This window comes from Ictidomys tridecemlineatus, chromosome 5 (assembly GCF_052094955.1).
Source record: "Ictidomys tridecemlineatus isolate mIctTri1 chromosome 5, mIctTri1.hap1, whole genome shotgun sequence".
NCBI lineage: Eukaryota > Metazoa > Chordata > Mammalia > Rodentia > Sciuridae > Ictidomys > Ictidomys tridecemlineatus.
In genome coordinates, this window is record NC_135481.1 from 186,334,856 (window position 1) to 186,360,895 (window position 26,040).

General features: G+C 40.2%; 1 protein-coding gene across 6 annotated transcripts in view; it reads left to right on the plus strand.

Annotated features, from left to right (window-relative positions):
• Nucleotides 1-301: 301 nt before the first annotated feature.
• Nucleotides 302-26,040, plus strand: part of Pkig (cAMP-dependent protein kinase inhibitor gamma) — a 95,288-nt gene continuing 69,549 nt past the window's right edge. For 2 of the 6 annotated variants that reach the window (XM_040276166.2, XM_040276165.2), the window contains exon 1: nucleotides 388-570. The gene's annotated coding sequence lies outside the window, so the exon portion shown is untranslated. Of the gene's footprint in view, nucleotides 618-26,040 lie in introns of all 6 variants that reach the window. The other 4 variants (XM_021727600.3, XM_005327106.5, XR_013439733.1 and 1 more) reach the window with 3 other exon arrangements.

The window sequence follows — 26,040 nt, forward strand, 5'->3', positions numbered from 1 at the left end:
ACATTATTTCCCATATTGAAATTGACTCTGGTGAGTAAATTCTCAGCCAAAGAAATAAGTTTATTTACTTCTTGCTCCCAACTTCAGAGATTATAACAGACAGGAATCCACCATTCCTCCCAAATTAATTTTCCAGTCTTTTTAAGAACATTCTCTGTCCGGCAAGCTTGTGCCTGAGGGTCCCTCTCCTTCCCAAACGGTCCCCTTATCGGGTTACAGAGAGATTAACAGACAAAAGTCGCTCCAGAACCAGAAGTCCAGCCCCTGGCCTCTGTGTCCCTCTTCTCGCATCTTCCCGGGGACCAAGTTCCGGGCTGACAAACCTAACTAGGTGGCTCGAGACTCCGGATCCCGATCCCCACCCTCTTCTCCCTCTTCCGCTCGCACCGCGGTTGCGGAAAGCGACGCGAATCCTCCAGGTCCCATCCGAGCCGCCGTAGCGCGAGCCCCGCTGGAGTTCTCAGCCCCGGTCGCCAAGGCAACGGCTCCGCTGCGGGCTGCGGGCGCCTGGCCGCCCCGGGGAGGCGCTGCGCGCTGGCGGTCCCACACGGCGAGGCGGCGAGACAGCAGGTGAGCGGGGACCAGCGGGCAGCCGCGGCCCTAACGCCCCCAGCCAGGTGTGAAGTGAACTCGTCGCTGTGGGCGAGGTGCTGGGCCGCGGGGGACCGCAGGGAAGGACGCAGGGGCCAGACTTTCGTCCCCCTCAACCGCCCCGGGAGTGGCGCCTTCTATGCCCTTTGACCTCGTCCCGCGTTCGGGTGGAGTGAGCTTTGGGCGGTTGGCTATATTTTTGTGCATTGCTTGACCGCTTTGGAAAGAAAGTTTCTTTCTTTTCTTTTAAAGACCCTAATTATTTTGGGAACCAGGGAATAATTCAAAACTGCAGAAAATGTACGCGTGTGTGACTCTTCTGGGGCCAGAGAGGTTTGACTTCTTCATTAGTTTTCTTACCTGCAAAATGGGAATAATGATAGCACCTGTCTTATAAGGTTATTGCAGAGTAAATTTATGTTTAAAATCCTTGCAGGTAAGTCCTTAATACTCGGGAGCTTTTATTGTCACTACTACTACAAGGAGCATCATTGAGCATTTATTGTGAGCCAGGGCCTGGGCTGATCGCCAGGGTTAAAAAAATGAATGAGAAATCTTGTCCTCAGGGAACTCTGCAGTTTCACAGAGACAGACTCATAAACAGGAACTCATTGTGATTTGAGCTGTGATTTTGGACATACTGAGAACTGAATGCACAGGAAAGGCAGTGGATCTAGATTTTTCAGAGATGATGATGGTCAAAGGTTCTAAAAGAAGGGGACTTCCAGAATAGACATGAAGGCCACCTTGGTATAGGTCAGAAGATGAGGCTGGAAAGGTGCAGTGTAGTGTGTAGGCAGGACAGCCAGTGCAGAGCCCCAGGGAGAGAGTGCAGCCTTCTTGGGAATCTGCAGGGATTTCATGCTGCCTAGAGACAAGATTCTGAGAGTGGAGGTGGTCTAGCTAGTTGATGTTTGAGAGATAAGAAGTTGCCCCTTTTGTAAGACTTTCTATACCAGTTTGAAGAGTTGGACTTTATTTGGGGGGAGAGGAAGTCATCAAATAGGGGTGTGTGTGTGTGTGTGTGTGTGTGTGTGTGTGTGTTTGTGTGTTTGCATTCGAGTGTACATGCAGGTACATGCTCCTTCAGAGGTATGGTTTCAGAAAAATCAGGTTTTTTGTTTGTTTATTTTTAGTCTTGTCACTCCTCGTTTATTTTTCCACTTCACAGCTATTCATTTATGGTGGTTCAAAAACTAGTTATTGAATATTGTCTTAGACCATATTTTCACTTAAAGCTGGGTAATTTTATAAAGAAAGTTTATTTAGCTCACAGTTCTGGAAGTTCTAGGCAATGACCTTCTATGGGAAAGGGTAACTGGATATTGAACCCAGGAAAACCCTGCCATTGAGCTATATTCCTCTTTTAAATTTTTTTTTTTTTATTTTGAGACAGTTTTGCCAAGTTGCCTATGTTAATCTTGAACTTGCAGTTCTCCTGCCTCAGTCTCCTTACCAGCTTGGATTGTAGGCATGCACTACTATGCCTAACTTGACAATGGCCTTACTGGCAGAATCAGGGGGTAGCTCAAGGCACCATGTGGCAGGAGACAGAGAGCAGAGGCATGTCTTCTGGTCTGCTACCATTATGCAGTCATGGGAGCTGCACCCTGACAATTTTATCTAATCTAATCATCCCAAAGGCCCCACTTCTGAACAATACCCTCTTAATATCTCACAGTGGAGATTCAGTTTCATCATATGAACCGTTGGGTAACACATGCACACCATATCCAAACCATAGCAAGTGTCTTATTATGTGCCAGGCACTGTGTAGGTGGTAAGGGTACTTATCTCTACTCTCATGGAGATCACAGGCTGGTGAGGAAAATATGTGTCAAGTGGTTTTAAGTGTGGTGAGGGTTATGAAATGGGGCTTGTGTTAAGGTGAATCCAACCTAGTTTGAAGGTTCAGGGAGGGTCTTGATAAAAGACCTGAGGGAGTACTGTGAGTTAGATATATGTGGGGGGATGTAAAAGAATAGTATTCCAAACATGTTCAAAAGAACATTCATGGAAATGAAACCAGTGTGCTCCAGCAGGAACTTAAAAATCAATTATGAAAGAAATCCATCAAGAGAGATTAAAGAAAGGAAAGGGCTAGATCATTCAGAGCTACTGCACTGCACACTCTGGGAAGAACCTGTTCAGTTAGGCTACACTGAGGAGAACAGGTTGGAGAAGTAGGAGGGAAAGCAGGAGATGTAGTAACGAAGGCCAGAGGAAGAGTCAGCTTTGCTATGGCTGCTAGATGTCAAGTAAGATGAGGCAAAAATTAAAATGTGTTCTGTAAATAAATAAGTAGCAGAGGTCACTAGGGACCTCATTGAGCAGATTTGGTGAAATGGTGGAGGCAGAATCTATAATAGCCACAGCTTTCAAAGGTTCAGTGTAATGTATCAGTGGGATGAGGTCAGAGTGGGATGTGAGAAAAAAGACAAAGTGTAGGCAGCTCAAAAACGTTCGGCTGAGCAGGGAGGAGGAGAAGGCTGGAGAGTGATTGAGGAATAAGGTGAAGTTTTTTTTTTTTTTTTTTTTAAGCATGAGAGAGAGCTTAAATGCTGTTGGCCACAAGCCAGTAGGAGGGACAGGCTGAGGAGATGCAGGAGCCAAAGACAAAAACTGAGAGCACAACTTTGCTGAGAAGGTGGGAGTGGGAGCTCCATAGCAGCGGTCCTTGCTAATTATCTCATGGTTTACTCTTTTGGGAGAATTGGGGAGAGAGTTCGTTGCCAACAGAAGTGCACCAGTGTCATGCAACAAAAATATATGAATAAAAAATATTACCGTGGAAAGAAAGTCACATTTTTGTAATTGGTAGGCAGCAGGTATTTATTGAACTAATATTGTGTTAAATACTTTTCATACACTAATTTCAACAATATCATCCCTCCTTCCCTATGCTGGGGATTGAACCCAGGGGCATTTTTCCGTTAAGCTCCATCCCCAGCCCATTTTATTTTTTATTTTGAGACAGAGTTTCACTAAATTACCCAGGTTGGCCTTGAATTTGGGATCTTCCCCCTGCCTCAATCTCTGGAGTAGCTGGGATTATAGGTATGTGTTGCCACGCCCAGCTCAATAACATGATCTTTACAGTAATCCTGTGAGATAGGCCCTATTTTGATCTCCAGTTTATGGATGAGGAAACTAAGGTAAAATGCTTACCCATAGTCAGACTGTATTTGAATCCTATATTTTACTCTGCCTGAGCCTAGAGCTTTTACTCTTAATCACTACTTATGTGATATAATTCTCTACCTGTGATATGATTATATGCTAAGAAAATTAAGTTAAAAATACCTAGATATAATAAGGTTGAATGAACAAGCAGCTACAAGACAGAGAACCAGTGATAGCTTTTTCTTTCTTTTCTTATTTTTATTTATTTATTTTTTGGGTGCTGGGGCTATAACCCAGGGTTTCAAGCATGCTAAGTGCATGTTCTACTACTGAGCTATACCCCCCACCCTAAAAAGCAATAGCTTTATGCAAGCAATAATAATTAGAAGATGTAATTATAGAATAAATGACAATAGGAACAGGAAAAAAACATGAATAAACTTACAAATAGGTGCCACATAGAATAGTAATTGGCTGGAGGTGGGGTGGGAGGATAGGAAGGATATTAGGGTGAAGAGGAGTTAGTTTTCCAGTGGGGAAATTAAGACTATTAATATCAGAAAAGGGGCAGGTAAATAGGGATCTGTAATAGGCCATTATGAAAAAGTATGCAAAGATGTTGCCAGTGATGTATTTATAATATTGAAAAACTGAAAGCAGACTGGTTGAATTATGGTGCAGTCATGCGATGGTTACTTCAGCCATTAAAAAAGCATTAGGTGGGAGCTACATATAGTAAGATATATATAGAAAGATGTTTATGGTTATGTTTCTCTATGCATAGAAAGATCTTTGCATCGTATGGTTAGGTGTAAAAAGTAGATTACAGTACAGTATGTTCCCATTTTTTAGAATATATATATATATATATATATATATGTATGCTCATATATACATACGTATATATATATATATATATATATATATATATATATGAAAAATGTCTGGAAGTATTAGTTACTTTAAAATTTTTTAAGGGGCTGGGGTTGTGGCTCAGTAGTAGAGCACTTGCCTAGCATGTGCAAGGCACTGGGTTCCAGCCTCAGTACCACATAAAAATAAATAAGTAAAAAAATTTTTAAATGTTTAAATGTGGTAAAGTACATATGAAATTTACCATTTTAACCATTTTTAAATGTCCAGTAGAGTAGTATTACATATATTCACATTGTTGTGCAACAAGTCTCCAGAACTTTTTCATCTTACAAAACTGAAATTCTGTTCTTAAGCAATTCCCAGCTCCTGGCAGCCCCCACTCTCTTTCTCTGAATTTGCTCTAGTCCCCTCGTGTAAGTGGAATGGTTCAGTGTTCTGTTTTTTGTGAATGATTTATTTCACTTAGCGCAGTGTCCTCAAGGCTCATCCTTATAGCATGTGTCAGAATTTTCTTCATTTTTCAGGCTGAATAATAATTCTGTTGCATGCTTTTGCCACATTTTAAAATAAATTTTTGTAGTTGTAGATGGACAGCATGCCTTTATTTATTTTTTTATGTGGGGCTAAGGCTTGAGCCCAGTGCCCCACATATGTTAGGCAAGTGCTCTGCCACTGAGCTCCAGCTCCAGCCCCTTTCACCACATTTTGATTTTCTGTCTGTCCATTGCTGGGCACTTGGTTGTATTCATCACCTGGCTATTATGAATATTGCTGCTGTGAAAAACAAGAGTATTTGAAAGATAAGCTCTTGGGGCTGGGGGTGTGGCTCAAGCGGGGGCACTGGGTTCGATCCTCAGCACCACATAAAAATAAAATAAAGATGTTGTGTCCACCAAAAACTAAAAAAAAAAAATAAATATTAAAAAAAATTTTCTCGGGCTGGGGATGTGGCTCAAGCGGTAGCGCGCTCGCCTGGCATGCGTGCGGCCCGGGTTCGATCCTCAGCACCACATACCAACGAAGATGTTGTGTCCACTGAGAACTAAAAAATAAATATTAAAAATTCTCTCTCTCTCTCTCTCTCTCCTCTCTCTTTTAAAAAAAATTTCTCTCTCTCTCTTTAAAAAAAAAAAGTAAGCTCTTTACATCTGTTAGTGAGATCATGGGGGAAATGCTTATTCCTTTCCTCATTGCCTTATTTTTTTATGAGCATGAATCGCTTTTATTTATTTATTTATTTTTTAGAGAGAGAGAGAGAGAGAGAGAGAGAGAGAGAGAGAGAGAGAGAGAGAGAGAGAATTTTATTTTTTAAAATATTTATTTATTTTTCAGTTCTCGGCGGACACAACATCTTTGTTGGTATGTGGTGCTGAGGATCGAACCCGGGCCTCACGCATGCCAGGTGAGCGCGCTACCGCCTGAGCCACATCCCCAGCCCGACACAACATCTTAATATTTTTTATTTTTGGGGGCTGGGGATGTGGCTCAAGCGGTAGCGCGCTCGCCTGGCATGCGTGAGGCCCGGGTTCGATCCTCAGCACCACATACCAACAAAGATGTTGTGTCCGCCGAGAACTGAAAAATAAATGTTAAAAAAAAAAATTCTCTCTCTCACTCTCTCTCTCCTCTCTCACTCTCTCTTCAAAAAAAAAATATATATTTTTTATTTTTATGTGGTGCTGAGGATTGAACCCAGCGCCCCGCTCATGCCAGGTGAGCGCCTTACTGCTTGAGTCACCTCCCCAGCCCTCTTTATTTTTTTATGACCACAAATTGCTTTCATAATCAGAAAGCAGTCAGGATATATGCTCTTCAGAGGGATGGGGAAGTAGAAAAAGGGGCAGTAGCAGCCAGAATAGGATGGAGAGGGTGTCTTTGAGAGAACCTCAGAATCAGCAGGACATGAAGATTAAGAGGTAAGGGGGAGAGAGGTGGGAGAGAATGCTAGTCCTGATGGGCTGGACTAGGGGAGGAAACAACCTGAGCCTTTGTTCAGTAGTTTGAACTTTTTCTAAAAGGCTCTTCTCCTTCCAAAGAGAAGCCATTGAAAGGAAAGGAAATAAATGGGTCTGGGGCCTGAACACTTACCTAGCACTGTGAGGCCCTGAAAAACAAAAACAAAACACAGGGAAATGACAAGATCAGATTTGCATAAGATTACCTAGCAGCTAGGCAGGGCAGTGGGGCAAACCTGTATTCCAGCTACTTTGGAGGCTGAGGCAGGAGGATGACAAATTGGAGGCCACCCTGGGAAACCTAGTGAGACTCTTCTTTTTTTTTTTTGTCCTAGTGAGACTCTTCTAAAAAAAAAAAAAATTAAAAATGACTTGAGTTTGGATTGGTAGAATGCTGCTGGGTTCAATCCCTTGTGTTTCCATCCCCCTACCCTCCCAAAAGAAAAGGTTACTTGACAGAAGATTGAAACTTGACCTCTTTCTCTCACATGTATAGAAATCAACTCAAATTGGATCAAAAGGACTTTAGTGTAAGACCTGAAATGAAACTTCTAGAGGAAAATTTAGGGACAGCTCTTCAAGATACTTGTATAGGCAATGATTTTTTTAGCTAGGACTTCAAAACTACAGGAAACAAAAGCCAAAATTGACAAATGGAGCTGGGCACAGTGGTACAAACTTGTAATTCTAACTACTCTGGAGGCTGAGGTAGGAGGATCAAAGTTTGAGGCCAGCGTGGGCAACTTAGCAAGACCCTATCTTAAAAAAAAAAAAAAAAAAAAAAAAAAAAAAGCAGCTCAGGATGTAGCTCAGTGATAGAGCATTTGAATACCTAGCATATGTGAGGCCCTGGTTCCGTCCCTAGTACCACCAAAAAAAGAAAAAAAATTGACAAATGGAACCACATCCTACTACCTCTGCACACCAAGGGCAGCAATCATAGAATGAAGAGACAATCATTATGGGAGAAAATGTTTGCCAGCTATTTATCTGACAAAGGATTAATATCCAGAATATATAAAGAACTAAAAAAAAACCCTTAAGGACAGAAGCACAAGTAATCCAACTTGAAGGTGGGCAAATGATCTGAATAGACCTTTCTCAGAAGAAGAAATAAAAATGGCCAATAAATATGTGAAAAAATGCTAAATATCATTATCTGTCAGGGAAATGCAAATCAAAACTACAAGATACCATCCAACCCAGTTAGAAGGGCTATTATCAAAAAGAAAACAACAGGGCTGGGGATAGAGCTCAGATGGTAGAGTGCTTGCCTCCCATGCACAAGGCCTGGGTTCAGTCCCCAGCACCACAAAAAAAAAAAAAAAAAAAAAAAAATCTTGGGTATCACTGTATCCAAGAGATGAAATCAGCCTAGGTGTCTATTGACAGATGAATGGGTAAAGAAAATATGGTACATACTCACAATGGAGTATTATTCAACCATAAAGAATGAAATTTTCTCATTTTCAGGGAGACGGATGGAACTGGAGGATATCACATAAAGTGAAATAAGCAGACACAGAACTACAAGCTTTGCATGTTTTCTCCCATATGTGGAAACTTAAAAAAAAAAAAAAAGTCAACCTAAAAGTAAAAGAGTGATTAAGGACTAGGAAGGTGATGTGTATGGGGGCTGAGGCAGAGGGAGGAGGAGGAAAGGGTAGAAGATGGGTGGAGGAACATGATCTCTGCAATATGTATGCATGTATGGAAATATCAGTGAATCCCATTAATTTGTACAATTATTGTGTTGATTATGTTAGAAATCTATAAATATTAGAAGATAAAAGAAATTACCCAGTTCCCTTCAGCCCATTCTGCAAACTGAAGCCAGATAGTGCCAAATATTTATTACTTAGACTTGAACTTCTGTTAATTTCCTTTTATTTGAGATGAAATGTTAGTACTGAAATGCCTGTTGTATTTTAAAGAAAATCCTGTTTGTGTTCCGTTGTGTCTCAACAATGTCATCTCCTGTCATCTATCTTTACTAAGGAAATGTGAATAATTGGGAAAGTAAACAGGAAGTAAAAATAATTCAAGTTAGAAAACACCAATTAATTGAGAATATCTTTGACACCTTCTTTTTGAGAGAAAAGGGCCAGTATAAAGTACTCTATTATATTAAGGAATTGTTATAAAACAAAAATTCTCAGGGCCTGGATTATTTTGGCCCATCACCTCTCTCTGTTCCCACAAATATGTAATCTCCCTCTGCTTCCAGGGCATTACCGAGAGAGAGAAAGAGTGAGTATTGTGCTAGCATTTGTAGATAGCTCTGCGCTTCATAAGAGCTGGATTTCTAAAAGATACAAATCCTTGATCTCATTTCAGTCCTCCCGACAATTCTGTGAGTTAGGGATTATCATTCCCATTTTCAGATGAGAAAATTAAAGATCAGAGTGTTCAAGAGACTCCTCTCAGATGCTGTATCTGATAAATCCTGGAGTTTAAATTCAGATTTTTTTTTAGTTTTCGGCGGACACAATATCTTTGTTTGTATGTGGTGCTAAGGATCAAACCCGGGCCGCACGCATGCCAGGTGAGCGCGCTACCTCTTGAGCCACATCCCCAGCCCCCAGATTTTCTTACTTTCTATATTTTAGCTTTATTTTTATTTATTTATTTTTTGATGCTAGGGATTGAACCCAGGGCCTCACACGTACTAGGTAAATGCTCTACCACTGAGACACATGCCCAATCCTAAACCTATTTTATTAAGAAGTGATTAGCAGTCTCCTGTGTTAGAGATTAGCACCTGGTTGGGGTGGCTCTGGAAATGATGAGTTTAGGGAAGACATACAGTAGTGCTGGGGACCCAACTTGGGACTTTTCACATGCAATGCAAGGGCTTTACCACTGAGCCATATTCCTAACCCTCAAAACAGGGTCTTGCTAAGTTGTCAATGCTGATCTTAAACTTGTGGTCTTCCTGTCTCAGCCTCCCAAATAGCTGGGATGTACATGTGTACCACCATGCCCAGAGGCAGTGTGCTTTCATTTGAATATTTGCCCTAAAGCTTAGCATACTCCTGTGTACTGTTTTTACTACTTAATATACATGTATTGTTTAAAATTAGTTTGAAATATAATATCTATTTCTTTGTGGTTTATAAATTAAAAGCTGAGACACTGGATCTTCCATTGTATGTTGTTTCCTTATGGTTAATATTTCAGGTAGCATAACTGAAAGTTTAGCAAAAGCTTAATTAAAATTATATATATTAGCATAGCTTTCCTATAGCTTCTGGGTCATTGTTCTATGTTAGTCAATCCTTGGAAGGTGTTAGAATAAAACTCAGAGGAATGCAGAATTACATTAAGGGAAGAATGTGAACTTGGGTTTCAGGCAGAAGCAGATCAGGGTAACCTTGGGCAAGGTCTCTGAATCTAGGTTCCCTCATCTATAAAATGACTCATGAGGGCCAGGTGTACTGGTTCACACATGTAAACCCAGTGTAATCCTCCAGACAGGAGGATTGCAAATTCAAGGCCAGCCTCAGCTAGAGATGTAGCTCAGTGAGTGGCGAAGTTTCCTTGGGTTCAATCCCCAGTACTGCCCACCACTACCAAAAATAGTCTCAAAGAGTCTGATGAAAGTCATTTGAAAGTTAGCCATTATATAACTTGGCCACTAAGTTTTATAGTGGCCAACTTTTCTTATAGTCTGTTTTTTTAAAAAAAGTATTTTTATAGTCGTAGATGGATGTAATGTCTTCATTTATTTATTTATGGTGCTGAGGATCAAACCCAGTGCTTCACACATGCGAGATAGACATTCTACCACTGAGCTACAGTCCTAGCCCTCTTATAGTCTTCATTCTGTAAACCTGCCTATTCTATTGTACTTATCACCAAAAAGAAAACTTTTTTTTTTTTTTGGTACCAGGGATGAACCTAGGGGCATTTAACCACTGAGTTACATCCCCAGCCTTTTTTTTTTTTTTTTTTTTTTTATTAGAGACAGGGTCTTGCTGAGTTGCTTAGGGCCTCGCTAAGTTGCTGAGGCTGAGTTTGAACTCACCATTCTCCTGCCTCAGCCTCCTGAGTTGCTGGGATTACAGGCATGCACCACCACGTGTGGCCAAAAGAAAACTCTTAAAAAAAAAAAAAAAAAAGACGGATGGGCTAATCCTAATCGTCAATGTCAATTAAACAATATAATTCTTTTGCTGTCCACATGCATAAGGTTTAACTTTCAGTGTTGTTTTTATGATCTCAGCTGTTATATGTGTTACATATTAAATGTACTGACTGTATTTTCTAAAAGTATTGGGTGGGACTTGTGGTGTGATGAGTACAGTGCCCTTAGAGGATCCAGAGAACAGAATATTTTGAAGTAGGTGGTGAAGCCCCAGAGAAATAAATTATAGATGTGCTTTAATTTATATGTAAAAAAGAAGTACGAGATTATGGTTAAAAGAAGACTTGAATTCTCATCTTGGCCTAGAACTACTGCTTTCATGCACAAGCTACATTTATTTTTCTAAGCATCAGAGTTTAGTTTGCTCCTCGAAAATGTATGTAATGAGATTTCCTTGTTTTTTGTGAGGATTGCATGAAATAAAGGGCTTAGCATAGTCTTGGGAGGGTAGAAGTATTTGAAGTATGAATGTTAACTGCTGTGTTTATTATGAGTCTTTTGAAATATGTACATCTATTTATTAATATGTTTTGTGGAAGCCTGTACAAATAGCTCCTGTAACTCAGTGTTTGGGAACTTACCGTAAAATAACTTCTTTTTTTTTTTTTTTAAAGAGAGAGTGAGAGAGGAGAGAGAGTGAGAGAGAAAGAGAGAATTTTTAATATTTATTTTTTAGTTCTTGGCGGACACAACATCTTTGTTGGTATGTGGTGCTGAGGATCGAACCCGGGCCGCACGCATGCCAGACGAGCGCGCTACCGCTTGAGCCACATCCCCAGCCCCGTAAAATAACTTCTTTATGGAAAAGACAGCAAAATTTTGAAGACCCCATGCCCAGCCTTGAATAGGCACTAGGAAGACCTGACTTCCTTGCCTTCCCAAAGTATTTGAATAACCCTTACCACCTGTTCTGCTGCTTCTAATATGATCTTTCCTATGTGGATATTTTTTGGCTTATGGAAATTATACTTATCCTAGAGGTAGGATAAAAGGTAGGGTGGGCTTACAGTTAGCTTAATCCATTGCACAGGTTGTGTTCTCCAAGCTTCTCAGAGTATTGGTTTTCTCCTGAGGCTCCTGGTGAAATTCTAGCCTTAGCAGTTTTAGGCCCCCAATGCACTATACGGCACCTGCCAAGGAAATGGAAACATTATGTTCTGTTTCCTTTGTTCTCCTAAGAGTGAGAATTTTTCTTAGAAGAACCCAGAAAAGTAAGAATCTGATTGGCCTGAAGTGAATCATGTGCCCATTCCTGAACGAATTCCTGTCAACAGGGCAGTACCATACCCTGCTTGGCTTAGGCCTGGTTCTTGAGCAAGTCATTTACAAGAGGGCACAATTATCTTTAGGCCAATCAGAAACAGAATTGTATTTCTGTTAGAGAGGATGAGGTGGGAGAACAGTGTGCTGAGTAGATTGGTCAATTAGGAATTGTGTTGGTTGCTGATAACAATGCTTTAAATAAGTCCACAGCAAACAATATGTCAGTGTCACAGTGGCATCAAGCAGTCCAGAGTTTTCTCTCTGCTTCATCATCCCTATTATACAGCTTGCACTCTTACGGTCACTTTGTAGCCACAAAGTGGCTTTGTAGCCAGGCTTCTTTGTAGCCAGGCTTTCTAGCTAAAGGTTCTTTGTTTGTTTTGCGTCATTCTCTCTTCATTGCCAGGCTGGCCTCAAACTCATAGTAGTCCTGCCTTGGCCTCCCAAGTAGCTGGGATTAAAAGCATGCACCATTGTACCCAGCTCTAACCCAACAGTTCTTGAGGTAGGAAGAAGCAGAAAAGAGGAAGGCAAAGGAAACCCTTTAAAGTTTCTTAACCCCCAACCACTGCATTCAGTTTAGATTTCACTGCCCACTCCTTCCATGAAGGAGGTTGGGAAATGGAATTTCTTTTTTCGAGGGGGTTGGGGGCTTCTGGGGATTGAACTCAGGAGCATTCAACCACAGAGCCACATCCCCAGCCCTATTTTTGTATTTTATTTAGAGACAGGTTTTCACTGAGTTGCTTAGAACCTCGCCTTTGCTGAGTCTGGCTTTGAACTTGCAATCCTCCTGTCTCAGCCTCTGGAGCCACTGGGATTACAGGCGTGAACCACAGTGCCTGGCTGGGAAATGAAAGTTCTGTTGGATACATTGCCTTTCCCAACAATCCAGGCATTCTGTTGCTATGGAAGAAAAGGAAAATGAACATAGGCCTAGCAGTGTATAGTACCTGCAACAGAAGGCTGCTAGCAATGCCCCCTAAGCCCTTCAGTTGAGAAAAGCAAGTGTTTATATGCTTACAGTTTCTCCGTTTTTTTTTTTTTATTTTCCATCTTCTACTGGTGATCGAATCCAGGGCCTCACACGTGTTCAGCAAGAGCTCTACCACTGAGCTACATCCCCAGCTGGTTTACTATCTTTCTAGGTGTGATTTTTTAACCAAAAAATGGGATCATACTGTACATAATGTTTCTTAATTCATATGTCTCATTTAACTACATGAATTGTTTTTACACGTGGGTTAACACACAGTAGAAGCTTCATAACCAATCTCCATTTAATAAATGCTAGATAAACAGATCCTCTCTATTCTCACTCTAAAACTTAGTGTTTAATTCCCATGCCCTCTGAGTGTTCTCTGCTAGTGGACTCTGTTCTACCATCCTGTCCAGGGCAATAGCTACCAGGGCAATGGCTGCTTAAATTTAAATTAATTAAAATTAAGTTAAACATCCAGTTTCTCAGTCTCATGAGCCATGTGTTACCAGTGGTTACCGAATCGAGCAGTTCACATGTAGAACATTTCCATTGTTGTGGAAACTTCTGTGGGCATGCTCTGCTGTAGCACATCAAGGTGCTATAGCTCCCACCTGTTCCAGCTCCCTAAAGCTGAGTAGAGTCACCACCTTGGAACTGGACCACTTAGGATTTTCTTACTCTGCCATTTACTAGTGTGTGGCCTCAGGAAAGCTCTTTGACCTCACTGAGCCTCTGTTTCCATATGTGTAAAATAGTGATCAGAGTGGTATGTAGACTGTAAGGATTAAAGGACCTAATATCCACAGAGTGTTTAGAACAGAACCTGGCAGATACAAACACATAATAAGTGTTTGCCATGATGTTGATGATGATGAGCAACAGTTAATTTGGGATTGTTCCCAAGCCTGTTTATTTGAATTTACTTGTTATTATAATTACATCATTAAAGATTGCATTAACTAACAAAATATGAGGATAAAAAGGAAAAAAAGACATTGCTTTTGTGAAAAATAAGTTGAATGTGTTGGAAAGTTCTGAAAAAGGCAAATGACTAAAAAATAGTTATGGTCAGATTAGAGGTGGAAGAAGCCTCTGAAAATATTGAAGAAAAAGTTATCAAAATTTAGAACTCTGCTTTCAGGATGTTTTATGAGTATCTTTCCAATTTGAACTGGAAATCATAGACATGATTTGTGGACATGGTTCATGCAGAAACTCTTAATTACTAGAACCTATTTTATTTTTTCAAATTAATTAATTAATTAATTATTTTTTAATATAGTGGTGAAGATTGAACCCAGTGCCTCACACATGCTAGGCAAGCACTCTATCATGTAAAGGTATGTGTTAGAATATGTAAAGGTCCTTCATGGGACCTTTACATATTCTAACACATAATGGGTGCTCAATTTTTCTTCTGAGCCCCAGCCTAGGCTCCTGGAACCTATTTTTAAAGAAAAGGTGTTGGGGGGCTGGGGATGTGGCTCAAACGGTAGCGCGCTTGCCTGGCATGCGTGCAGCCCAGGTTCGATCCTCAGCACCACATACAAACAAAGATGTTGTGTCTGCCGAAAACTAAAAAATAAATATTAAAATTCTCTCTCTCTCTCTCTTTCTCTCTCACTCTTAAAAAAAAAGGTGTTGATCCCTCATGAAGTATTCAGCAAATTTATACATAATATATATATATATATAAAATTTAATGGTATTTTTACATATTAATTATAGTTACTGGGTGTAATTTCAGCTACTTTAGAGGTTGAGGCAAGAGGACAGCAAATTCAAAGTTTTAAGACCAGCCTCAGGAACTTAGTGAGACCCTATTTAAAAAAAATGCTATTATTATTATTCCCATTTTTCAGATGAAGAAACTGAAACTATTTCAAAAAAGAGAAAAAGAAAATAAAGAAAAGGTGGGATAGAGTGCCCTGGATTCAATCCCTAGTATTGCAAAAAACAAAAAACAAAAAGCCACCACTATTAGTCCTGATCCCATCATCATTTAAAAAATAGAGAGCCTCTATTTTTTAAATGATGATATATGGTTTACAAATGAATAACATTACTATGCCCTATTGTAGAACATTTATGTTGTTTTTCAGTTTTAAGTATTATAAATAGTGCTCTGGCAAGTTTCTTTCCAGCTGAATCTTCTCTAATCAGTCTGTTTTGATCCAAGGACTTGAGAGGAATTCTTGCTCTCCTTACTGGGGGGGCCTGGGTTTCAGTCTGGGAACCATTATAATACCATAAAAGAGAGCATGTAGCATTTCAGACCTAATTTTGTTTTTGGATTTAGCTCCCTGTCTTCTGTGGCCACTTGTTGATTTTAAATAATGTTTAATGTATCAAAAAGTTTGGACCATCCCAGAGAGTTCTGTGTAATGGAATTTGTTCTAAGTTGACTTTTTTTTCCAACTCACATAGCACTTTGTTGGAACTTTTCTTTTTATAGCGTTTCTCATAAATAGTCCTCCTCATAATTACTTTTGCATTTGCTTTGTGTACACTACCAAACTCTTAGCTCAGTGAGGACAAGAGTCCTTCATGGGACCTTTACATGTTCTAACACATAATGGGTGCTCAATTTTTGTTCATGGACTTAGTGAATGAATCAGTGTTACTCTCTTTTGTCATTATTAGGCACCTGCCGTAGCACTTTCTCTGAATTCATTGTTATTGGAGGCTAGTCTTCTAGTCACTCCAACAGGTCAGATTCCATGTTAGAGCTAAAAATGTTTATATTGCAAATATTAAATTATAAGATAATTTTAAACATTAATAAAGGTAGAGAAATAGTATAAAATTCTTATTACTTGTCATTCAGCTCCAGTAATTGTCAACTTTTAATTTTTATTAATTTTTTTGCAGTACTAAGAATTGAACTCACAGCCTCATGCATATAGGCAAACACTGTACCACCCCCAAACCTTTTTTTTAATATTTATTTTTTTAGTGTGGTTGGACACAATACTTTTATTTCACTTATTTATTTTTTTATGTTGTACTGAGGATCAAACCCTGGGCCTTGCACATGCTAGGCGAGCGCTCTACCTACTGCTGAGCTACACCCCAGCCCACCACTCCAAACCTTTTACAATTTTTTATTTGGAGACAGAGTTTCACTGAGTTGCCCAGGCCAGCCTCAAACTTGGGATTCTTTTGCCTCAGCCTCTGGAGTAGCTGGGATTACAGGCATGTGCTACTGTACCTGGCAATTATCAACATTTTAGAACAGATATTTTATTTGGGATAGAGTAGAGGGGACCTGAGGACCGTGGAGCACCCATTCTGATTTCCAAGGAGAGGAGTAGAGCATGTAGAGTGGGCAGGATAGAGAATGAGGTGGCTGGTGGCCTGTAGACAAACCTGCCTACATTTACTCTAAGGTAATTGTAAGGATCATGTGAGTTGACATATGAAAGTGCAGAGAACAATGCCCAATGCATGGTGAGTACGTGGTGTCGATGCCGCTGCTGCCGGTGCCATTGATGTCTTCACTGCATAGTTTAAGAGAACTGACTGTGGTAGCTTTGACACCAACTTGGTGACCTTGAACACCAATCTTTCTTAGCTGTGAAAAATGGAAATAATAGCATCTTATACAACACAGAGCTGTGAAATAATACACGTAAATGTGTTCTGGATTAATTACCATAAGTTATAATATTCCAGTGTTGTTCTGGTCTAGAGGAACCATATTCCTGGAGTTTTTGAGAGTCAAGGCAATTCCTTGGTGTGCTTTTCATTCTGAGACTTCATGATATTCCAGAGTTATTTGTCAGCCTAGCAAATAAACATTATAGCATAATAAGCTTTGTTTCTATTTGCAAAATGTTTGTTATGAGAACAAAATTACCAAATTATGCTCTCTCTCTCTCTCTCTATATATATATATATATATAGACAAAGATATATATATAGACAAAGATATATATATATATATATATATATCTCACAATGAATCCAAATATGTACATATCATACAATAAGGCATGAAAATAATTTCCCTTTATATAGCTTTTCCATATATGAACTGGAGCTGAAATACTTACCAACCAAGTTGATAAAGGGATAAAAATATTTTTCTTAAAGAGTCCTTGTCTGAGGATTACTGTTGGAAATATTTTTTAGCAGAATCTTTGCCATCTTTGACACATAAACAGTATCTTTATTTATTTAGATTTTTATCACAATTTGTTCAACTCCTAATTAAAGATAGTGCTTTAATCTACATTATTTAGCCACTTTCCCAAAGTCAGAATTTCTCTAGAAAATCAGTTTTCTTTTCTTTTAAATGAAGACTATGAAGACTTAAGTTTTAAATGAAGACTATGAAGACTTAAGTTTTAAATGAAGATAATGAAGACTTAAGTTTTAAACATTTTTGCCTTATCCTCAGGACTGCAAAGAATTCTAAGTATGTGGACCATTCATCCAAACCATGCACAGACTTATCTGTCTGAGATAAGAATTAGATCTGTGGGAAGAGAAATGGAGTATCCCTGATAGCTGTAATAAACTTTTGCAGTGTTTGTTCAGGCGGGACAGTTAGCTCTCACGTCCCCTGGGTTTGAGTTACATAAACCCAGGTCAAAAAGCCAATGCCCTAGACTTAAATTCTCAGGAAATTTTAAAAGTTTAAAAAATTTCTCTGTAAAACCACCTCTTGCCATTTAGGTTTGACTTTTAAACATTTGATTTTTTTGTTGTTTGAGATAGTAAAAATCTGTCTTCCTACTATCATGATTTAGAGCATCTTGTACTTTTATAAACTTCTTCAAACAAGCTAAACCCCAACTTTGTTCCCCCAAATAGCACAACAAGTTTAAAGTAAGTTTTATCTCAAAAAGACCAATGTCCTAATGCTGCCATTTAGCACCAATGACATGTGAACTCTTAATTTTTTTTCCATAGACTGTTCTATTTAAATATTTTATTATGTAGTCTCTCTCCTTTTTAAATTGTTTTTCATTAATTTCACTAGATTTTTGTTAATTTCTTTTTAAAGGATTTGGCACAAATCATCTCTAATAGTCATCTAGCCATTGTTGTATTAGATGATGTGTTACTTCTAATTTAAACTTTCATTTGAAAAGGTTGCCAGGAAAACTTTGAAAAACACTTTTTTTTTTTTTTTTGGTACCAGAGATTGAACTCAGGGACACTAACACTGAGCTTCATCTCCGAACACTAAGCTACATTTCCAGCCACTTATTTATTTATTTACTTATCTGACTTGTAGATGGATAGAATGCCTTCATTTTATTTATTTTTATGTGGTGCTAAGGTTTGAACCGTGTGCCTCACGCCAGGCAAGCTCCAGTCCTCCAGCCACTTTTTTTAAAAAAATTTGAGATAGGATCTTGTTGAGTTTCTGAGGCTGGCCTGGACTTGCAATCTTTCTGCCTCAGCCTCCCAAATTGCTGGGATTATAGGCATGCACTCCTGGGCCTGGCAACTCTGAATTTTCATAGTTATGGGAGGCTTGTACTTTTCTCTGATACATTGTATGCCTCTTTCAGTGATAAAGAAGTTAAAGGGGGTCCAAATGTACTCCTGATGTCCCTCATTTATCACTGGGAAGTGGAATTGAGAAGTAGTTTTAGTTTCTAGAGGTGAAGCAGGAGGATTGCAAGTTCAAGGCAAACCTCAGCAACACAGGGAGACTGTGCCAAAAAAGTTTTTAGAAAGTGTTCAAATAAATAAAGAGGTAAATAAACAAATACTGAGCATCAGTGTGTTAGCATTATATTGTGTGTTTGACATACATGAGTTAATTTACTTCTCACAAGAACTTTGTTAGGTAAGATATGATTACCCAGTTGTTTTAAGCTAAAAAACTCAATTTTACCCTTAATCTCTCTCCTATCAACATTCAGTCCAGTTGATGACATTGTCTTAGCAGCAAAACAAATCCTGTGCTGACTGGCCAGTCATCAGATAGTGGTAGCAGCCTCCTCACTGACCTCCTGATCCTCTTTGTTGCCTTCCTTTTAAGATTTACATATAGACACACATACAGACAGGTCGTTATGTGCATATATGTCTGTTCTCATAGAAGCGAGGGTGACTTTTTAAAAATGTATGTTTGAAAAAAATCTATTTGAGGTAATTGTTTTTAATTCAGTTTAACTTAATTTTAGTACTAGAGGACTGAACCCACGGACTTTTTACCAATAAGCTATATCGCTAGCCCTTTTAATTTTTCATTTTGAGAGAGGGTCTCTAAGTTGCTGAGGTTACTGGCCTCAAACAGTAACCCTGAGTTGCTGGGATTATAGGTATACACTACCATGAATGACCACATGCAGTTTTAAGAAATCATACTGGAAGAATCTGGGTATCCTTTACTTAGTTTCCCTTAATAATATTATCTTGTAAAGCTATAATCCAGTTTTCACAAGCAGGATTTTGAAATTTTCCACAAGATAATGTTTGAAAAACCAATTTGATCATGCCATTCCAGTTTAAAGCACTTCAGTGGCTTTCTATTGCATGTGGATTAAAATCCAAATTTCACCTGGCTCTCTCAGCCCTGTGGGACCACCTCCTACCTGCCTCTGGGCTGCGTTGCTCTCCTTGCTCACTAGCTTCCAGCCAGCCCCCAGTCCTTCTCCCAGAACCTCCACCCTGGCTTGAGCCTCAGGGCAGTTGAGCTCCTTTCTGTCTGCCTGGGAACCCTGCCTAGCATTTCACCTGCTGCTGTCTTCTTCTTCTTTTTTTTTTTTTTTAATATTTTTTAAGTTGTAGATGGACACAATATCTTTATTTTTATTTGCTTTTGTGGTGCTGAGGATAGAACCCAGGGCCTCACATGTGTGAGGCAAACGCTGTACCACTGAGCTACAACTCCAGCCCTTAAATGTCACCTTTTGAAAGCAGCCTCTGGCCACTCTAAGGCAGCTCCCTACTCTCTTTAATTCACCTGTCTGTTACTCTGTTATGTTTCTTCACAAAGCTTGCTACTTATTTATTCGCTCAATTGCTCTTTGTCCAGTGGAAGGTAAGCTGAAGAGTGGGTACCTTGTCTGGGTGGGCATTGATATATCTCCAGTGCCTAGAGCAGGACATGGCATGTACTGGATAAATATTTCTTGAATGAATGAATGAGTGAGGAAGCTGAGCTTCCAAGTGATTCACTCACAGGTCACATGACTGGTAAGTCTCAGAGCCACAGCTGAATACCCCAGGCACAAAGGTCCTAAGGTAGTTAAATTTGACCTTTTCAGAGAACAGAGAGGTCCATGAGGTAGGGAACAGACTATGAGAGGGAAAATGGCATGATTCAGACTAAAGACATGGTCAATGCCTGTGTTGCATTAGGCCTTGCAGTCCTTGATTAGGAGTGCGGGCCTCGTTCTAAGCACAGTGGGTAGGATTGGCAGGCTGTAAGCATGGGGATGCCGTGAACAATGTGGACCTGCTGACCTCTCTGAGACTCTCCTTTGGTGCTGGGGCCAAAATCTCAGTCTGGAACAATGCTTTTCTTTTCCTGTGTGTGTGTGTGTGTGTGTGTGTGTGTGTGTGTGTTGCTGGTGTGAACCCAGGGCCTCACACATGCTAGGCAAATGCTCTACTACTGAGCTACACCCTCAGCCCTCTGTATACATTTCATGTGGAAACTATTTCAGGCAAAGGATGCTGGTTCTGTTACTTTCAAAACACATACATAAGATCACATCACATTAGTCCTTCCAATAGGAAATTTAGGAAGAATGATGAATTTGCTGGGAGGGAAAGGAAGGCATAGCATGTGCTGACCTGTGGATATGTTTGGGAGAAGCACCATGAGGATCAGTCAGTCCTTCTGCATGCCCTGGCTTCTGGCGATCATGTAGCATATGCAGCTGGGAATTCATTGGGACCACCCTTGTGGTCCCAACTGAAGCACTGTGTTGGGGGCAAAGCCTTTGGATCAGATTTTATCTGAGGGAGCATTAAAAACACAAGCAACTTCTTTAGAGAGCATATGCAGCAGCCTAGATCAGAGAAAAATTTCTTTATCTATCTTTTGTGAGAGGCCGTCAGAAGTCTAGGGAAATATACAACAAGACCACAGCTCTTGTCCTCAGAGTTTAAAGTCTGCTTAAGAAGTTCTACAAATTGGACAGTAATTGACACTTGGAGGCAGTCCTGGGTCAAGTTCCCAGGAGAAGGGCTCCAGAAGAGCGCAGCCAACTGATAGCTGAGTCTGGCAAAGCTCACAGAGGAACTGGTGCTCGGCCAGCATCCTGAAGGATGAATAAGAATTAGGAGCAATGGAGGAGAGGTGTTCTAGTGGGATGGGGAGAGACGGTCATGAGCTATTGGAGGGGGAAAAAAGAAAGATGCACCTAGCGTTGGAGGTATTAGCTAAGATCTCTCCAGCTGGAGCATAGTCAAAAAAGGAGGACAACTGGAAAGGATCTTTTTGGAAGGAAACTGTGAAATGCCTCCTGACCCATAATTTCCAACCTTTCTATTTGTACAGATAACTAGTGGGAAGAGGGGCAGGGGTGTGAGTTACTATTTACTGAGATCTGATGAGAGCAGCTGTGACTTCAGTAGTGCCTTGTCTGTGCCAGGGTGTGCTCTAAGCAGCTTCAATTTATTAACTTCCATTTATTCATTCCTCTAACAGCCCTATGAGGTTCATACTACTATTATCCTTGAGTTATAGAAGGGGGAACTGATGCATGGGGAAGGAAACAACCTGCACAAGGTCATGAGTTCTTGAGTCAGTGTGTAGAATTCTATTGTGACCTCTTAATGAGGTTATACTTCATTAGGGTCAGGTGGGGTCCCCCTCCCCTGGCTTCTTTTTTGTTTTGTGGATGTACACAATATTTTCATTTTATTTATTTTTATGTGGTGCTGAGGATCGAACCCAGTGCCTCACACGTGCTAGGCAAGCACTCTACCACTGAGCCAGAACTCCAGCCCCCTTCCCTGGCTTTTTATGATGAATGATTTCAAATATACAGAAATTAAGCACAATAAGCCTCTCTATTAACATCTGTATAAAACATTTACTATGTATAGTTTTAACATTTACTATGTATAGATTTATCTGTTCCAACTTTTTGCTGGACTATTTGAAAATATGTTACAGATGTGATAATTCACCCCTAAAAGCAAAAAAGGCGATATAACTCAGTGAAAGAAAGAGTCCTTGCCTATTATGTGTAAGGCCCTAGGTTTCATTCCCAGCACCAATAAATAAATAAATAAACAAACAAATAAATAAATAAATGCAAAGATTCTTCTTTCTTGTACATAGCAGGTACATTCTTATAAAATGCATTGCCTCTAAAGCCATGCCCAGGTACTTTTTACATATTTAAAAAGAGTTCTTGTCTCAGAGATGAGGTTTTCACTTACATCAGTTTCTTGGTATTTGAGAATTAAGCAGGGTAGGAACAATTTTTATTTCCCTAAGTCTGCCCTGCAAGTTGCTGGATGTTCAACCTCCTGGTCCTCACCTACTCAGTACCCATTTGACTGAGGAGGCAATCAAATATCATAACAACCAAAAATTCCCTCCTGAAGCCAGGTGTTAGCTTGTAATCCCAGCAATTTGGGAGGCCGAGATAGGAGGATGACAAGTTTGAGACTAGCCTCAGCAATTTAGACCCTGCCTCAAAATAAAAAATAAAAAGGGCTATGGAGGTAGCTCAGTGGTAAAGCATCCCTGGGTTCAATCTCCAGTACCAAAACCAACAATTATCCTTTTCCCCCATGTTTCCAGAAAACCCTCTAGTAGACTGTACCTGTTGGGTGCCATTGACTTAATAAATCCCCTCAATAAGGAGCTATAGGCTAAAATAGAAGAAATGCTCACAGAAACCTTAGTATAATGATTTGTATTGAGGTAATGAAGGTGGTAGAACTTACCTGTAATGCTTCTTTTGTTACACAACCACATATGTTTTAGATTTGATTATATACATTATTTATTTCATTACACCCAATCACTACCTGCTGTATGGCAGATCTTGATCCACGTAACCATTAAATGTGGCTTCCATGTATCCGAACTGACTAGGAAATGTTTATAATTCCTATGCTTTTTCATGTAAAGGGACTTGAAGCCGACTCAGGGCTCACAGTATTGACTTGTTTTCTTTCCCTGGTTTGCTAGCGTACTGCAAGTTTTGTCCCAACTGTGCTGCTCCCTATATTCCACTGATCCCTTTACTTTTCACTATTGCCTATCAAAATGCATTTGTCAAATTTAGCTCTAATGCCAGCTATTCGTGAACTTTCCCCAGAGGCTCCTCAGTACATTGTCTCTTGTGAATGTAACCCGAGACTACCCTGGGTTTCTTTTGATTGTGTGTTTCTCTGCCACATATATTTCAGTAATCATTTCCCAGGCAGTTCCATGTGATATGCCTTGTTCAAGGGGGAAATAGATGGATCTCTCCTAAATCATCTAATCATCTTCTTATTTTCTTGATGATTAGAATGACCTCTTCTTTCTAGTATCCCCTGTGGTTCTGGGTACGCTGTCTTGCATGTGATATATCCAAATTCAGTTGGAATAGAGTGAAACAAGCATTTCCATATCAGATCAGAGTTCAGATGCTGGCACCACCACCAGACAGCCTTGGAAAATCACTTAGCCTTGTGAGCTCCAGGTTCCTTATCTATGAAATGTTCCCAATAACACACATCTTACAGAATTTTTGTGACGTTTAGAGAGGAATTGTATGAAGTGCATGGTGGAGTTATTGTCACATGACCAGGGCTCATGAAGTGGTAGTTAACATAAAGGAGGCTCAGTCATTCCTTCAGGTCACTTGAGAGAGCAGTGGGAGCACTTAGGGTCTTAATTGTTTTAAAGGAAACATTTATTTTGTTTTGAGGCTGCTCCAAGAAGAGTAGGCTCTGGGGAAGGTCTGGCCCAAGGCTGATTAACTGTTCCCTTCTTTAGAGTCAGTGATCCGACTCTGTTTTGGAACTACTTATATAATGTATACCACCTGTTATTTGTGTATTTTTAGAGCAGGAGTCGGGTAATCCTAATCCTGTCTGCAAAAGAGCAAAGTGTTTACCAGAAGCGGAGCTTTTTTCTTCACACTGACTCACACTGACTCATCTTCTCATTTTCCTTCCCACCGCCTCATAGCAACCTTGCAAGGGAAAAAATTTAGGGGGAATTAATTTGGCTTGCTTACTTATTATTTTTTTTTTTTTAACTTTCCAAAGTTGAAAGCTTGAAGGTGTCACAGCATTGATTTAATCTCAGGAGAGGCTTAAGTTTGTGCTGCCCTAGAGTGGCCAGTATGACCAGTGCCATGAGCTGAACATCGCACACAGAATTTTCAGCCGCACCAGTTCTGTTGGCTGAGAGGTCAGACAGGAGCCTATAGAATACATGTTAAGAGTCAACCTGTCTTGCTCTTTGAAACTTGTTGTTTACTAAAACTCTGTTGAACCTTGATGATTTCTTCTGAGATAGGAAACTCAAGCAGAATCCGAGCCAGGGCTGTGAGGCCTTTGCAGGTGGAGTTGAGGTGGCAGACACAGAACCCCACAGTGTACAAGATTCAGCAAAATGGGAAGGCTTATTAGATCAGAATGACTAATACCTGTGCCTTCATTTGTCATTTATTAAATGAGTATCTTCAGATCATCTTTGATATGCCAAGTGCCAGGGGCTACAACAATAAGAGAAATGTGGTGCCTGTGATAGGGACTTATAAGCTAAGGTGTGTTTTTATAAGTGCCAAGGGTAGGTAGAGGTGCCTTAGTCTGCACATTCGAGCATGTGCTTTTGCACTTGATTGAGGGGAGGAAGGAAGGCTTCCTGGAGGAAAAGGCACACAAGTTGAGGCTAGTGGAGTGAGTAGGGTTAACTAGGAGAGAGGGGTTAGGGTTGAGCAGGGTTGGCTGAAGAGTGTTCAAGGCTGAAAAAGCTTTGATTTTGGTGACCTTGAGGTGGGGAAAGAGCTTTTTCTTGGAGGAACTGAAAGAATACCCGTGTGACCAAAGGACGGTGGGGAGTAAATCAGGATCAAGATACATTGGAGAAGCTAGCAGGGCCAGATCATGCAGAGCATTGTAGACCAACTCACTATTAAACAAAATTTTATTAACCCAGGTAGATTTTACATTGAATGAAATGCTCATGACAAATGTACACATCCATGTAATCACATTCTAGTGAGAATAAGGACTTTTAACTTGATTCTAGAAGCAACAGGAGGGAGGGATTCAAATTCAATACTAATTGTTAGCCACAAACGGGGAGTGGGGGCATTAGGAGAGACAGGGCTGGAATAGGTATGGTTCACTGGTGGGTAGGGCCACCCAGCTTAAGAATACACAAGGGTCTTGGTGTCCTATGATGTTTCCAGGACAAACCCCTAAGTGCTTTGTAGGATCCTGAGTGCCTAGTAGAGCACCGTAGACTGGTTTCTCAAGCTCTCCATGGGAAGACTTCCAGGCTGCCTGCATTTTAGAGTCTCCCAAACAGCGGGTGGTGAGAGAGCTACAGAAACAGGACTTCTTCCAATTTAATTGATGAAACAGAACAAGAATCACTGATTTATTTTTGTCACCTACATCACATGCAGCTTTTTTCCTTTTCTGTGAATAGGGTATTAAAAATATTGTTGCAGCCTAGGTGTGGTGACATATACCTGTAATCCCAGTTCAGACAGGGATTGGGGGTGCTGAGGCAGGAGGATTGAAAATTCGAAGGCAGCTTGGGCAATTTAGTGAGACCCTGCCTTAAAATAATATAAAAAGGACTGGGCATGTAGCTTGGTGGTAGAACGCTGGCCTAGCATTCATGAGGCCCTGCATTTAATCCCCAGATAACCAGGGCAGGGGATGGAGTATATGCAATAGAGAGAGTTGCAATTGGGGTTTTAGGGATTTACTCAAATTTAGTATCACTTAAGTATTCTATTTTAATATCTGGATTTTTGATGTGGTTCAGAAATAATAATGTTTTTATTGACATTGTTATTCTCAAAGAAAGGTTGAAAGAAAAGGTATTATAGGTAGAATTATCCTCAGTGTTTCACTGGGCACTGTGGCATATGCCTATAATCCCAGTGATTGGGGAGGCAGGAGGATTACAACTTTGAAGCTAGCCTTAGCGATTTAGT